Source organism: Hevea brasiliensis, chromosome 2, assembly GCF_030052815.1.
Source record: "Hevea brasiliensis isolate MT/VB/25A 57/8 chromosome 2, ASM3005281v1, whole genome shotgun sequence".
Taxonomy (NCBI): Eukaryota; Viridiplantae; Streptophyta; class Magnoliopsida; order Malpighiales; family Euphorbiaceae; genus Hevea; species Hevea brasiliensis.
In genome coordinates, this window is record NC_079494.1 from 17,616,917 (window position 1) to 17,632,152 (window position 15,236).

Sequence of the window (15,236 nt, forward strand, 5' to 3'; positions counted from 1 at the left end):
CAAATGAACAGTGTTCATTCATTTGGTCATAACTCAATGTAGAAAGGTCCAATTGACATGAAATTTATATCAATAGAAAGATTAGACAAATTAGAACAACTTTTATGTAGAACACAAACCCAAATTCTGAACTTAACTAAATGAAATTGCTAGCTAAAATTGAACTACCAAATCTGACAGAACCAAAATTGCCCAGAAATTCTGGGTAAAGGTAATTCGACCAGTTATGGTGAAATAACCATAAATTGAGCTAGAAAACTCCAAATGGGGTGATTAAAAAATTGAAATGTTACTAGACACAATAGAGAACAACTTTGATTAAGAACACTTGGCCAAATTCTCACTGTAGAATGGCCTAATGGAACAGTGAACTTTAGCACCCAAAACTGAAAATTTTGATTTTTTCTCCATTAGTCAAAAGCAATGATTGGCAACTAATGCCAATACTTTTGGGAACCAAAATGTGGTAAATATATATGATTAAAAATCATGTAACTATTATATATGAAAAAATCAATATTTTGACTTAAATGACTAAATGAATGGCCCAAAAAGTCAATATAATGTAACTTTGATTAAGAACACTTGGCCAAATTCTCACTGTAGAATGGCCTAATGGAACAGTGAACTCTAGCACCCAAAACTGAAAATCTTGATTTATTCTCCATTAGTCAAAAGCAATGATTGGCAACTAATGCCAATACTTTTGGGAACCAAAATGTGGTAAATATATGTGATTAAAAATCATGTAACTATTATATATGAAAAAGTCAATATTTTGACTTAAATGACTAAATGAATAGTAACCTTACATGTTAAGTATAAATATTCAAGAAATAACTTTGTAATGTACCCTAGTACACCTAGTAAGATTGGTTTGGATAGGTTGGCATGCCAATAAGGTTCAATTAGCAGTACTACACATGGCATTATGTCATTCTGTGATTTTATGGCTTTTAGCCATTCTGATATTATGATGATACTTGGCTTTGTGCCCAATATTTATTACAGCTTATTAGCTGTTTTGTTGCACACTGTGAGACACATTGTGACTGATGGTGTGATGGCCCGAGGTACTTGATACCCAGTGCCAGTTTACCCGTTTATTCAGTCCAGTCATCCAATATAGGTTACTTGGGCATGGAAAAGTTTAAATGTAATTTAATTGATTATTAAAGGAAGTAAGGAAATTAAATATCAAGATAAAGAACAAGAATGATTATAATAAAAAGAGGCTCAAAATCATCAAGAAAATGATTAATAAAATGCTTGAAAGAGTTAATATCATAAGATGTAATTAGCCTTCGACTAAACCATAAGTTAGTAATTATTTATTTCTTATAAGCACAATAACTAGAAAATTTTTACTTTTATTTGCATATTATATTTTCTTTTATTATTGGCACCACTAAGCTTTATGCTTAGCGCGTCGCTTTTGCAATGCGTAGGTATTGAAGATTTGGCAAAAGAGCCCAGCAAATCACAAACTGGGTGAGACTTGTATACATATCTATATAGTGTCTGTGTCACCTCACAGACTTCAGTGCATTAGTAGGACATTAGGTCCCATTTTGGTATTTTGTACTGTTTGTATTTTGTAATTAAACTTTTATTTTTCTCATGTATAGTTGAAACTTATATAATATATTTTAGCATTAATGCAAATATTTATAATTTATGTTTATAAATGAAAATTTAGTATTTATTTATGATTTGTACATAATTATCATGTAAAATGAATAAATGACAAATAGAAGAATTTTTAAAAAATGATTGAGAAATATTGAGATTATGTTGATATAATGGAGTTTGAGAATGATTGAAAATGTATTGGAAGTGTTTTTCACAAGTTCCAAAAAACTATTTTATTCATTTTTAGCCGGTACTCTGCCGAATTTTCTATAAAATTTTTGGAACCTCAAATAAATTTATAATTTCAATAAATGACTTAAATGAGTTAAATTTCACAAATTGCACTTCATAACCATGAAGAAATAAATTAATGAAGATAAAAATAATTGTGATAAAATATGGTATTCCGGTACACTGTGTGGCATATCTTGCTCAGCTATAATGTGGACGGGTGAGGGGTGTCATATTTAGTGGTATCAGAGTATGGTTTAGGCGTTTTTGGGTCTAGATAGAGTCCATACCTTGCATTGCATTTGTAAGAGTCGAGGTGACACTAATGTAGATCTGTTTGTCTTTCTTATTTTGATTAGGATATGGACCCCATGTCTCAGAGGACAGTTGAGGAGAAAGTGGAGAGTTGTGCTCCACCTGTAGTTGAGACTGGAGGCAGGGGAGAACCTGCTCCACCAGCACCAAAGGTGCCTGCACAGCCTCCGCTAGCTATGTTTCAGCAAATGACCAAATTTTTCAGACAAATGGCAGGGGTAATGCCACCACCACCACCACCTCCACAGCAAAAATCTCATTTGGAGAAACTCAGGAAATTTAGAGCATTGGATTTTCTTGGCGAGAGAGAAGATAATTCTGTTGCAGCTGAGAACTGGTTGGACATAACAGGAAGAGTTTTAAAATAACTCCACTGCACCCCAGAGCAAAACCTAGAAGCTGTTGTATCTCTACTGCAAGACGATACATATCAATAGTGGGATACAGTGTCCACTGAAGTGCAGCCAGAACAAATAACCTGGGACTTCTTCCTCTCAGAGTTCAGAAAGAAATATGTGGCTAGTGTATATCTGGAAGAGAGAAGAAGAGAGTTTATTAGCTTGAGGCAGAGACAGCTGACTGTAGTAGAATATGAGAGAGAATTTGTGAGATTGAGTAGATATGGGAGGGAGATAGTCCCCATAGAAGCAGAGAGGTGCAGAAGGTTTGAAGAGGGGCTAAATGACAACATCAAAATAATGATCACAGCCTTGGAGATTACAGACTTCACGAAATTAGTTGAAGCCACATTAAAAGTGGAAAAGGTCAGAGTAAGTGAACAGAATAGGAAAGATAGGCAACGTAAGAGGGAATTTGGACCAGGGCAATCAAGTATATCGACTGATAATAAGAAGCTTAAGGGTTCTGGTTCACAAGATCAGACATAGGGCTAGAGAGGCCAGACTGGAATATCTATAGCTAGCTCCCTGAGTACAGTATCAAGGGGATTAGCCCTAGTGCCTGAATATATGCACTGTGGTAGGAGACACAAAGGGGAGTGTCAACTGTTAACTAGAGAGTGTTTCAAGTGTGGGGCTACAGATCATTTCATAAGAGATTGCCCTCAAAGGAGTGGTTCAACAGCTCCAGTATAAGTTGATAGACCTGCCCTACAGTTCAAAGAGGTAAAAGTTCGGGTAGAGCAGAGACGGCTGACATTTCACAGAAGATTATTTTTGAGACAGTCGAAAGGCCCGAAGTCAGGGTGGCAGCACGGTATATGCTATGGAAGCTCAAGAGGAGCCAAACCTAGACATTGGTGAGGCAATACAAAGAAGTGAAGAAGCAAGGAGGTAGCAACTCCACGATTACTTAAGTCAGGTAAATTTCGAGGACAAAATTTAAATTAGAGGGGAAGAATTGTAACACCCTCACTGTAGCAATTCCGCACATTCTACTGTTCCGGTGACCGGTGTCGGTCCAAACAGCTAGAGTGTTTGAAAAAATATTTAGACTAGAGTGAAGAATTGTAAATAACTCAAATATTAATAATAAAATTTAGGAAAAATTTTAGAAATAAAATACAACCAAGTTAAATGAGCCGGTGCCCTAGTGATGGGTAACCTAGAGGGAAGTTGCGGTCTTCACAGCTAAAAGCCCTAAACCCAGGAGAAAATTCATGAAATAATTTTTGTGACTCCAGAGAAGAGTCATTGAGGTTTCTGTGGCATTAGAATGCCAAAAAAAGGCTTAGAAAATTTTTTAGATCAGTACAGACGATTTTGGCTTAATAAGCCAAACGGATGGCATTTTGGTCATTTCGTCTTTAGAGATTATTTTTGGCCAACTTGTCCAGTTAAGTAAATAATTATTATGACATAAAATATGAATAAATATTTTTAAAACTTGAATTGAAATTAAGTAGAAATGAAAAGAAAGAAAAAGAAGTTTAAACTTAATTATTACATCATAATGATGTTATAAAGATTGTGTAAGCCAATCATAATCCAACAAAAACATTAATAATACATTAAAAAAGAGAAGAAGAGATCAAAAATTAAAAAGAATCATCAGCTCTTTCTTCTTTCCCAACCAGCCGAAACCCATCTTTCCTTCCACCTCTATGGATGCTCATCCTTCTTATTAGATTTTCCTTGTAAATACACCATAAAATCCCTACCTTCCTTCATAAAAACTTAATATTACATTTTAAGCAAGTGTTTGGCTGCCAAGAAAAGCCAAGAAAGTGAAGGAATTTGGAGTGAAAAAATTTTGCTCACAAGGTTAGTGACCAATCTCTCTTCCTTTCTCTCAATATATGTGTAAAGACTTAATTTAGATTAGGAATTACAAGAAATTGAAAAGAAAATCATAAGTTATGTACCCCTCTAATTTCGACAGCCTTATGGTACCTTAGGGTATCAAGGATAAAATTGAATTATAGTTATAAATGGAAGCAATTGAACATGAATTTGATGGATTAATGCATTGATTGTGTGTGTATAAAGAATTATAGTTGTTGGAGTTAGGGTTTGGGGCACAAAATTTGGATTTTGCTCATGTGTTGGTGAATGGAAGTTCTAATGGTCAATTAGTGACCATTAGCTGAGTATAATGAGGAATTGAAGTGAATTGTAGCTTGGGATTTGAGGTTGGGTGTGCTGCCTTGGGTGACCTGCAGGACTGGATGTGAGTCCAGCAAGTTTGGGCAGCTATAACTTGAGTTGTGTAGGTTCAATTGGTGCAAGGCTAATTGGACATGCAATTAGACACATAATGGCACAACTTTGATGAAGGAACTCTATCCAGAAAACAAACTTAGGATGCCCTAAAAATTAACCAAATCTGGGTAGCACTAATTCTGCCCGTGCAAAATGACCAAATGAACTGTGTTCATTCATTTGGTCATAACTCAGTGTAGAAAGGTCCAATTGACCTGAAATTTATATCAATAGAAAGCTTAGACAAATTAGAACAACTTTCATACAGAACACAAACTCAAATTCTGGACTTAACCAAATGAAATTGCTAGCTAAAATTGAACTACCAAATCTGGCAGAACCAAAATTGCCCAAAAATTCTGGGTAAAGGCAATCTGATCAGTTATGGTGAAATAACCATAAATTGAGTTAGAAAACTCCAAATGGGGTGATTCAAAAAGTGAAATGTAACTAGACACAATAAAGAACAACTTTTATTGAGAACACTTGGCCAAATTCTCACTGTAGTATGGTCTAATGGAACAGTGAACTCTAGCACCCAAAACTGAAATTTTTTATTTATTCTCCATTGGTCAAAACCAATGATTGGCAATTAATGCCAACACTTTTAGGAACCAAAATGTGGTAAATCTATGTGATTAAAACTCATGCAACTATTATATATGAGAGTCAATATTTTGACTTAAATGACCAAATGAATAGTAACCTTATATGTTAAGTACAAATATTCAAGAAATAACTTTGTAATGTGCCCTAGTACACCTAGTAAATTGGTTTGGATAGGTTGGCATGCCAATAGGGTTCAGTTAGCAATACTGCACATGGCATTATGCCATTCTGTGATTTTATGGCTTGTCGCAATGTGTTTTGCGGTCGCCTGAACGAACCCTCACCGAAGTGGGAAAGAGTGAGGAGTCGCCACTTTAATTTTGAGAGAAATTAAAGAAAACCATTTGTGAAAATCAATTAAAATGAAAACCACTTCAAAACAGAGATTCTAGGTTCAGGGTCTGTAAACGGGTGGGGAAGTTATTAGGCACCCCACCTCGTCCCTCAATAAGGGTAAGCAGATTTAACTTCACGTTCTTTATAAATTAGAATTGGTAGTTAGGAGGGCTTGAATGGAAATGTTAATCCTTTTGACAAAAGGAATATTTGATTTTTCACTAATTCGAATTACCCAAATACATAAGTAAATGAGACAACCTTAGTGAGTTACTGTTGTATGTTAGTTTTGTTTGAAGGGGCTATTTTATTAGAATTCAATTTTGGGGATTGAATAAGAACTCTCCTCCGATCTCTTTTGAATATTTATTAAAGTTTTAGATTGAGAACCAGATAAGAACTCTCCTCCGATCTCTTTTAAGCATTTTGTTTTAATTTTAGATTGAGAACTGGATAAGAACTCTCCTCCGGTCTCTTTTGAATATTTGTTAAAATTTTGGTTGAGAACCGGATAAGAACTCTCCTCCGATCTCTTTTGAGTATTCATTAAAATTTTGGTTGAGAACCGGATAAGAACTCTCCTCCGATCTCTTTTAAACATTTTTTTTTAAATTTTAGATTGAGAACCGGATAAGAATTCTCCTCCGGTATCTTTTATTTTAATGGAAGTCGGATAAGGATTTTTCCGACCTCTCGAAGTTTAATTTCAATTATACCTCGTAAGAGCCTAAGACTAAGGGTTTTAGCATTCGAAGATGACGGGGATCGGAATAAGGCTTCTTTCGACTCATTAGTACCTTGTGACTAGACCGGGGACACTAAACTGAATTTCCCGATCTTCTTATGTGGTCACCTTACCAGTACCCTCTGATACCCGGTTTATTCCATTTATTTATCTAAGGTTCAGTTTTATCTTGCCTTGTGACGTCTTACCCGATTGTTTTTTGTGTTATTCCGGTGATTCGGCCTAACTATTTTCCTGACTTATTACTCAGACCTTTCATTATTTTTAAAGAGACCCTTAAAATACCATTACCTACATTTTACTCGACCTTTTATACACTACTCGAGACTAGCAGACTTTCATTTAGAAATAACAAAGACTAACAAAAGGATGGACTGATCAACAAAGAAGTAAACCCGAGAGTAACCTTCTTCGTATTCTTTAGTGCAATATAAACTTAGAGAAAACTACGTAAGTAAAAGAACAAAGGAAATACGTAAAGTAAGAACGAGCAATTAATGAAATCGCAATATGAGCACTCACCTGTAGGGAGCCGAATCTACTAAACTAAGTATGGAATGACCAAAACGTAATAGGACTGCAGATTGATAACCGGAAGGTTAAGGTTGCCTTGAAACGAAAGATGCTTTGCTAAAATGCCATCGGGTCAAAATGATAACCGAGTATAAATGAGGTTGAGCCTGAACAATGGGAGTGGAAATAAAGAAAACAAGGAGCTGAAAATGAGAGTACCACAGGATAATAAACGAACTGAAAATAGAGAGTTTCAGTGTCCAAGAATCCCTTTGCAAGAAAACACTCTAAAAAACTGGTTTCCAAAGTTTTTTTCTTATGAAAGTTTAAAAAAAATAGCAGAGTAACGAACTGAATTAAGTTTCAGAGTTCTTCCACTATAGTCACTGCCTTTTTCTTTTCGTCCCCTGAACAGTTTTTTCATGCAGGTATTTATAGGAACCAGGTGCTTCCCCTGAAGGGTCAGGATCTATTTTGAGGGAGATAGAGGGTCAGGATTTCAAAGAACATGATCTGAGGCTCATGAATTAAAGAGAATCAGAACAGACGGCCGAGATCCCCTTTAGAATATTTTTTCTTTTCCTCTTCTAATCTGACGGTCCCAAATTCTCTTGTCCGGGGCGATCCGAGGGCTAGGAGTGAAAGGCGCTGGTCTTGTCGTCTTCTTCTTCAATCCAAGGGTCCCGGGCTCATCCTTACAAGTTGGATCAACGGTGGAGATTGGAAGGTACAGCGCTGTCATGACATATTCTGGCACTCCGATGTCACGAGCGATTAGGGTGTGCGGTTGAGATTTCACCTGTAACGCTTTAACTAACTCGGCTCTGATTATGACGACAGCGGTAGGCGTCTTATTCTCTTTGTTTTCCGCTCTCTCCTCCTTTTCGGTCTTTTCACCATGCTGCTTTTCCGATCTCTCATACCGGACTTCTTCTTTTCCGATCTCTCCTACTCCAGTCCTTTCATCCGATTCAGTTGAGTCAAAGCATTAATTTCCCTCAATTCCCGAAGCGACCGCTTCGTTTTCTGCTTAGCAATAAATGCTCGGATTTTCCTCTATATATACCCCTGACAGGAAAAACCTTCCTCATTCGATTTTCCTCTTTTTTTCCTTACTTTCCTGTTCTAGCCGTTCCGGCAGTAGTTCCGGCCATGATTGTGGCTTTTGATCCTTTTCCGATGGACCTCTTTATTCCCCGACTGAAAATTTACGATCCCGGTGATCGGAGAATTATGATAACCTCATTCGATGACAGTGGGAGAACCGGACTAACTTACCGACCTGGATCGAGGACCTCGATCTCATTGATCTCGAATCATTCGACCGATACAAATGGCGAACTGATTTCGAGCGAGAAGACTGCTAATATTCCCCTTAACACCGGTGACTGCTCCTTGGCGTTCATCTGGCTCCTCACCACACTGGGTGTTCCGACAGCGGCTCGGTTTCGAGCGGTAACTTTGATGACGACCTCTCTCATTCTCATGAGAGTCATAGTCCCCCCATCTAAGCTATACATCTATCAGATGTCAACAGCTGGTCTCCTGGTCAAACACATCTTTTGACTCAGCCACGAGACTAGGCTTTGACATAGGCCTTTTAGATGGGATGTTCCACCGATCTCCAAAGATCGCTCTTATGATGTAATCAGATTGTTAATGTAATCCCATCTCTAGAGATCGCCCAAATGATGTAGTTAGACCTTTAATGTAATCTGATCTCTAGAGATCGCCCAAATGATGTAATCAGATCTTTTCGAAAATAAAATTTATTTTGACAACTGTCACTTTATTATTATTGCATTGATTATTTTCCGATCTCTGATGTGTTTATCCGATCTGGTTCCTAACTGAACAACCCTTAATTGATCCGTACTTCCAAACATTTGCCTTAATTAGCCGATCCCTAACTAGTCGGTCTCTCTTTATGGAATTTTTTGAATATTCATAAGACGTGTCAGAACAGCTGGCGAGTCTCGCTAACCGATGCGTTGCCTGGAACATCGTGAGCATTAAATGCTCGGACGAGTATAAATAGGGGTGGGCTTAGCCAGTTGCTCCCTTATGTCATTTTCAGTCTCTTGTGAACAACTTCAAAATTCTCTCGTTTTCTCAAGTTCTTCCGACTCCGATCAAGCTCCGGTAAGGGTTTTGATCCTTCTTTTAGTTTAAATTCTTTATTTCCTTTGAAAATGAGCGGCGCCGAGGGTCAGAGAGCGACAAGCCCTCCTTCCATTCAGATCTCGTGGTCGTCTGATGAAGTAGAGGTGGTCGGGCCAAGCGCGCAACCCGAACCTTCTAGGGTCTCCGTTCCAGCTCGGGGGCAAGCAGCTTCATCAAGGCATGTACCTTCTTCAGGGAGGGAAAATCTTCCCATGGACGAGTTGCCATCTGTCCTTCAAGAAATCGATCTGCAGTCGTTCAGCCAGGAGTATAACATTCGGCCTGATTCCTACGAGTTGATTAAGTGTCACGGCGATCTTCGTGCTGATCACTTCTTTGAGGGGGATGATATGATCATGGTCTACGAAGAACAACTAAAAGCCGGTCTACGGTTCCCTTTGGATGACTTCTTCAAGGAAGTTTTAAAATATCACCAAGTGTGCATCGCCCAAGTTCACCCGAACTCGTGGCGGATCTTAATAGCCTTCCGAGGCCTATGCCGAGCTAAGGGGCTCCGACCTACAGCTAAGGTATTCGCTGAACTGCACAGGCTAACTCGTCGAAAGGATGATGAGTATTGGTTCTTCCAGGCGAAACCCCATTGTGGGCTTTTTACCGACCTGCCTTCCTCCCTGAAGAATTGGAAGAACCGCTTCTTCATTCTGAGGAGCAAAATTCCGAATGGTTTTGAGGGCTTCCCTCGGAGCTGGCTGCATCAGGATCCATTGCTTACGAAGCACATCGCCCTAAATAGGGAAGAGGGTGTAATGGTGATGGAGTTGAAGGAACAGGCGTCCAGAGAGAAGTTCTCTTGTTTGGATGCAGTGATGGCCGAGCTGCACCATTGGACTATGCAGCTGGTTACCGGCCAAGATCGCGAGCTTCAGCTCTCTGACCTCAGCATCGGTATTTTCTATATCTCAAATCTTTGGACCTTAGCGATCTCACTGACCTCTTCTTTGTGCAGGTATGGCAAGCGGCGAAGCTTCCAAGGAGAGCCGAAAACGAAAGAGGGAGATTTCCCGGAAGGTACGGGAGATGAAGCATTCCAAGCTGCTTCAAACGCCTGGTCATGAGCCCGGGGAAATACAAGAAGGCTCGTCTCAACGCTCGGGACCGCCATTCGTAGAAGTAGTCCGATCTCCCCCTCGATAGGAGGAGCCGCCTCCACCTCCTCCAATTGTTTCGAGTGCGGAAGGGGGTCCTTCCCAACCTCCTGTAAGGCCCCTTTCTCGAGGCGCTCAAGTTCTGATCCACTCGCTGGAGAAGAACCGGACTGTTCGGGAGAACCCAGGTTTTGCTAAGGTATTGGGGTCCACCATCTGCCTTCGGGAGGATCGGGACAGGCTGTCCCCGGACAACCTTGACGACATCCTGACCCGATCTATGAGCCTGAATGTGGAGTGTTTGGTGAACCAACACATCGTCCGGGAGAAGGCTCATCGCCTGGGTAAAGAGGTTGAGAGGATGGGTCATGAAGCGGCTTCCCTCCGATCCCAACTGTCATCCGCTCAGAACTACATATCTCAGATTGAGGGGCGAATGAAGTTTTATGAGGATAAGCTGGCCGAACAGGCTCAAGTTCTGGCCGAGCGAGATCATGCTCTTGAAGAAGTTCAGGCACTTCGAGCCGATGAAGTTGCTCGCCTTACTGAGGAGCTCAGAGCAAAAGAAGAAGAGGCAATGACACGAGAAGCTGAAGCTTATGTAAATGCTCACAGGGACCTCTTGGCCGAGCTCAGGAAGCGATATCCTGAGGAGGATTTCACTTGGATGGTAGACCTGGCTCCCCAAGACGAAGAAGAAAGCAAGGAGGAGGCCGAGGGTGAGAGAGGAAATGAGCAAAATGTAACTCAGGCTGGGGGTGATCCCCCAGCCGAATGACTTGTACAAATTTAATGTGAAATGAAATTCCCTTTTGTTCAGTGAATAGATATGATCGGAAAATCTTTAAGCACTTGATTGTCTGAGTATATTGAAACAACTAAAAGTGATTATTAACCTAAGTGTGAGAGATCGGAAAACACAATAAGCATGAGATCGGTAGGGAACCAACGCTAAATGGGACCTGATTAAAATTGGAAATTTGGCTTAAACACTTAAGATCGAGATCATCATTAAACCGGATTGGAACCTTAACTTGATTATTCCTAAACTTTTAAAAGGGAGATCGGCGAATAAAACTGGTGACAAAAAGATCTGGTGTTGGTTCAATTTCATTTGACAAGAGAGGTCGGGAATGTAATTGACTGGTCAGGAGATTTACCAATTGGTTTGAGAGGTCCGTGAGTGATTTGAGAGACCGGTAAGGCTTTAACTGATATGAGGACTTAGCATTGATTCAATTTCTCGTGAGGAGAGATCGGAAATGTGGTTATCTGGCAAAGAGAGATCGGAAATGTGGTTGGCTGGCAAAGGGAGACTTAGTGCTGGGGATCGGTTTCTAAGTTTATTGATTCTGGGGATCGGCCAAAATATGGTGTCGACATGGCTTTTAGCCATTATGATATTATGATGATACTTGGCCTTGTGCCCAATGTTTATTACAGCTTATTAGCTATTCTGTTGCACACTGGGAGACACATTATGACCGATGGTGTGACGGCCCGAGGTACTTGGTACCCAGTGCCAGTTTACCCATTTATCCAGTCCAGTCATCTAGTATGGGTAACTTGAGCATAGAAAAGTTTAAATGTAATTGAATTGATTATTAAAGGAAGTAAGGAAATTAAATATCAAGATAAAGAATAAGAATGATTACAATAAAAAGAGGCTCAAAATCATCAAGAAAACGATTAATAAAATGCTAGAAAGAGTTAATATCGTAAGATGTAATTAGCCTTCGACTAAATCATAAGTTAGTAATTATTTATTTCTTATAAACACAATAACTAGGAAATTTTTACTTTTATTTGCACATTATATTTTTTTTATTATTGATACCACTAAGCTTTATGCTTAGCGTGTCTCTTTTGCAATGCGTAGGTACTGAAGATTTGGCCAGAGAGCCCAGCAAACCACAAACTGGGTGAGACTTGTATACAGATCTACATAGTGTCCGTGTCACCTCACAGACTTCAATGTATTGGTAGGACACTAGGTCCCATTTTGGTATTTTGTACTGTTTGTATTTTGTAATTAAATTTTTATTTTCTCATGTATAGTTAAAACTCATGTAATATATTTTGGTATTAATACAAATATTTGTAATTTGTATTTATAAATGAAAATTTAGTATTTATTTATAATTTATACATGATTATCATATGAAAGGAATGAATGACAAATAGAAGAATTTTTGAAAAATGATTGAGAAATATTGAGATTATGTTGATATAATGGAGTTTGAGAATGATTGAAAATGTATTGAAAGTGTTTTTCACAGGTTCCAAAGAACTATTTTATTCATTTTTAGCCGGTACTCTGCCGGATTTTCTATAAAATTTTTGGAACCTCAAATGAATTTATAATTTCAATAAATAACTTAAATGAGTTAAATTTCACAAATTGCACTTCATAACCATGAAGAAATAAATTAAGGAAGGATAAAATAATTGAGATAAAATATGGTATTCCGGTACACTGTGTGGCATATCTTGCTCAGCTATACTGTAGACGGGTAAGGGGTGTCACAATGGTGTACCTCATTTTCTTGATTTGATCTTTATAAAAGCCACCTCTTTTTGAATTTTTGTTTTCTAGACTTTTATTTTAAGTTATTTTATCTATGGAGATTTCAAGGTTTTTTTATCTGTGTGTGTCATGAGATTAATCCATGGTGTAATACATTTGGTACTCTCTCTTTATTCTCTTTGTTGTAGATAATTTTTTTTTTATTGGTCTTTGTTTTCATTATGTTTGCCACATAATGGTAAAAATAGTGAGGTAAAGAATAAGGTGATTGAGAGTTTGGGAGAAGGAAGAGTACCCAACGCATTATATATCAAATGAGTTTTTTTTTTCTTTTTGGGGTTTGGCTTTCTTTTACAAAGCACATAAATAAAGCACAAGGGCTTATTTGGTTTTTTTCCATTAAATATTTCTTATCTTGATTTGTGCTCTTCAATGCTAATTAAAAGATTTCTCCAAATGGTTTACCTTATTTTCTTGTTTTGATCCTTGTCAAAACCAAGTTTTGAATTTTATTTTTTGGATTTTTATTTTAAGTTATTTTATATGGAGATTTCTAGGTTTTTGTGTTTGTGCATCATGAGATTAATCCATGGTGTAATACATTTGATACTCTCTCTTTGTTGTGGATAATTTTTTCTATTAGTTTTTGTTTTCATTCTGTGTGCTACATAATGGTAAAAATGGTGAGGTAGAGGATAAGGTGATTGAGAGTTTGGGAGAAAGAGATGGTACCAATTATCACATATCAAATGAGTAGCTTTGACTTCTTTTACAAAACACAAAAAAGGTATAAAGAGAGAAGAAGATAGAGAGATGCAAAATGAGTAAAAATGGCAATAAGTTGGGTATTTTCAAGTACTTGATCCGTCCAAACCATATTGGGACAAGTTTTGATAGTATATAGTTGGGTTTGGATGGGATTCGAGTCGGGTGTGTATTTTATATGTTGGTACCTATTACCCAAACTTATTTTTATAAATAATTAATTAAACGTAAAATATATATTTTTTATAATAATATTTATAAATATTTTTACATATTATATTTAAATAAATAGAATTTAAATATTTTATATAATTATTAAAATTTTAAAATATAAATTATTATTATTATTAAAAATATGTATTTGATGTATATTATTAATTAAAATATACAAAGTTAAATAGATTCAGGTATTAATAATCGGGTTTGGAATGAGTTCGAACTAGGGATAGCAACGAGTTGGGTATTTGCGGGTACCCAATCCGATTAAACCTTAATAAGACAGATTTAGGTATTATATATTCGGGCTTGGGATGGGTTTAAGTTTTGTATGTTAGATACCCATTATCCGAACATATTTATATAAATAATTAATTAAACATAAAATATATGTTCTTTATAATAATATTTATATATTTTTACATATATTATATTTTAAATAAATAGAATTTAATATTTTAAGGAGTTATTAAAATTTTAAAATAATAAATTATTAATTAAAAATATTTTTTATGTTGATTATTAATAAAATATATAAAATTAAATGGATTCAGGTATTATTCGGATAATAAATCTAGTTTGGGACAGATTTAGATAGTTAAAGATAATTTTTAATTGGGTTTAGAACGGCTTTGGGTAATATGAATATATTGGGTTCGTGTTCGTGAAGGGTGCTTTTTGCAAATATCCTATTCATTACCATCATTAGTTTGGATACCCTACTCATTGCCATCTCTAGTTCGAATAATTTAGGATAAATTTTAATTAGATTTAGGATGAGTTTGGATAAGGAAAATAATAATCAGGTTCAAGTTCGAGTATGGTGATTTTTGTTAGTATTCTATCCATTACCATCCAAAAAAATAAGAGATAAAGAAAGAAATGAAAAAAAGAGGGAGGCTGCATTTTATGATTTATAAAAAGAGATATAAATTGTAACACGCTCAGATTAAGTAGTTCATACATTATACTATTTCGGTGACTAGAGTCTGTTCGGACCGCTAGAATATCTGGGACTATATTTAATTTACATAGAAGAGCCATAAATAAAATTGATAAAGATCAAAAGAAGTTGGATAAAAATAGAGTAATAAAGCACAAATTGGTTAAATGAGTCGAAGGTCTCGGCGATGAGTGACCGACCCGGGAAGCGACTGTGAACTCAGTTGCTACCCTAAATTCATGTGAGACTCCATGACATCCTTAGTTAAGGGATAGTTGTGAAACTATTCGGAACTAGAAAACCATAGACAAGAAAAGAGAACAAGCTCAAATAAATGCATCAGAACTTAAGGACTCATCGGGCATTATTAAAAGATGGACTATATAAACCGATGAGGGGCATTTTGGTCAATTCACTCCTAGAGGCGACTTTTGACCTAAGTGTCCATTAAATTGTGTGAGATTAAAATATTGGA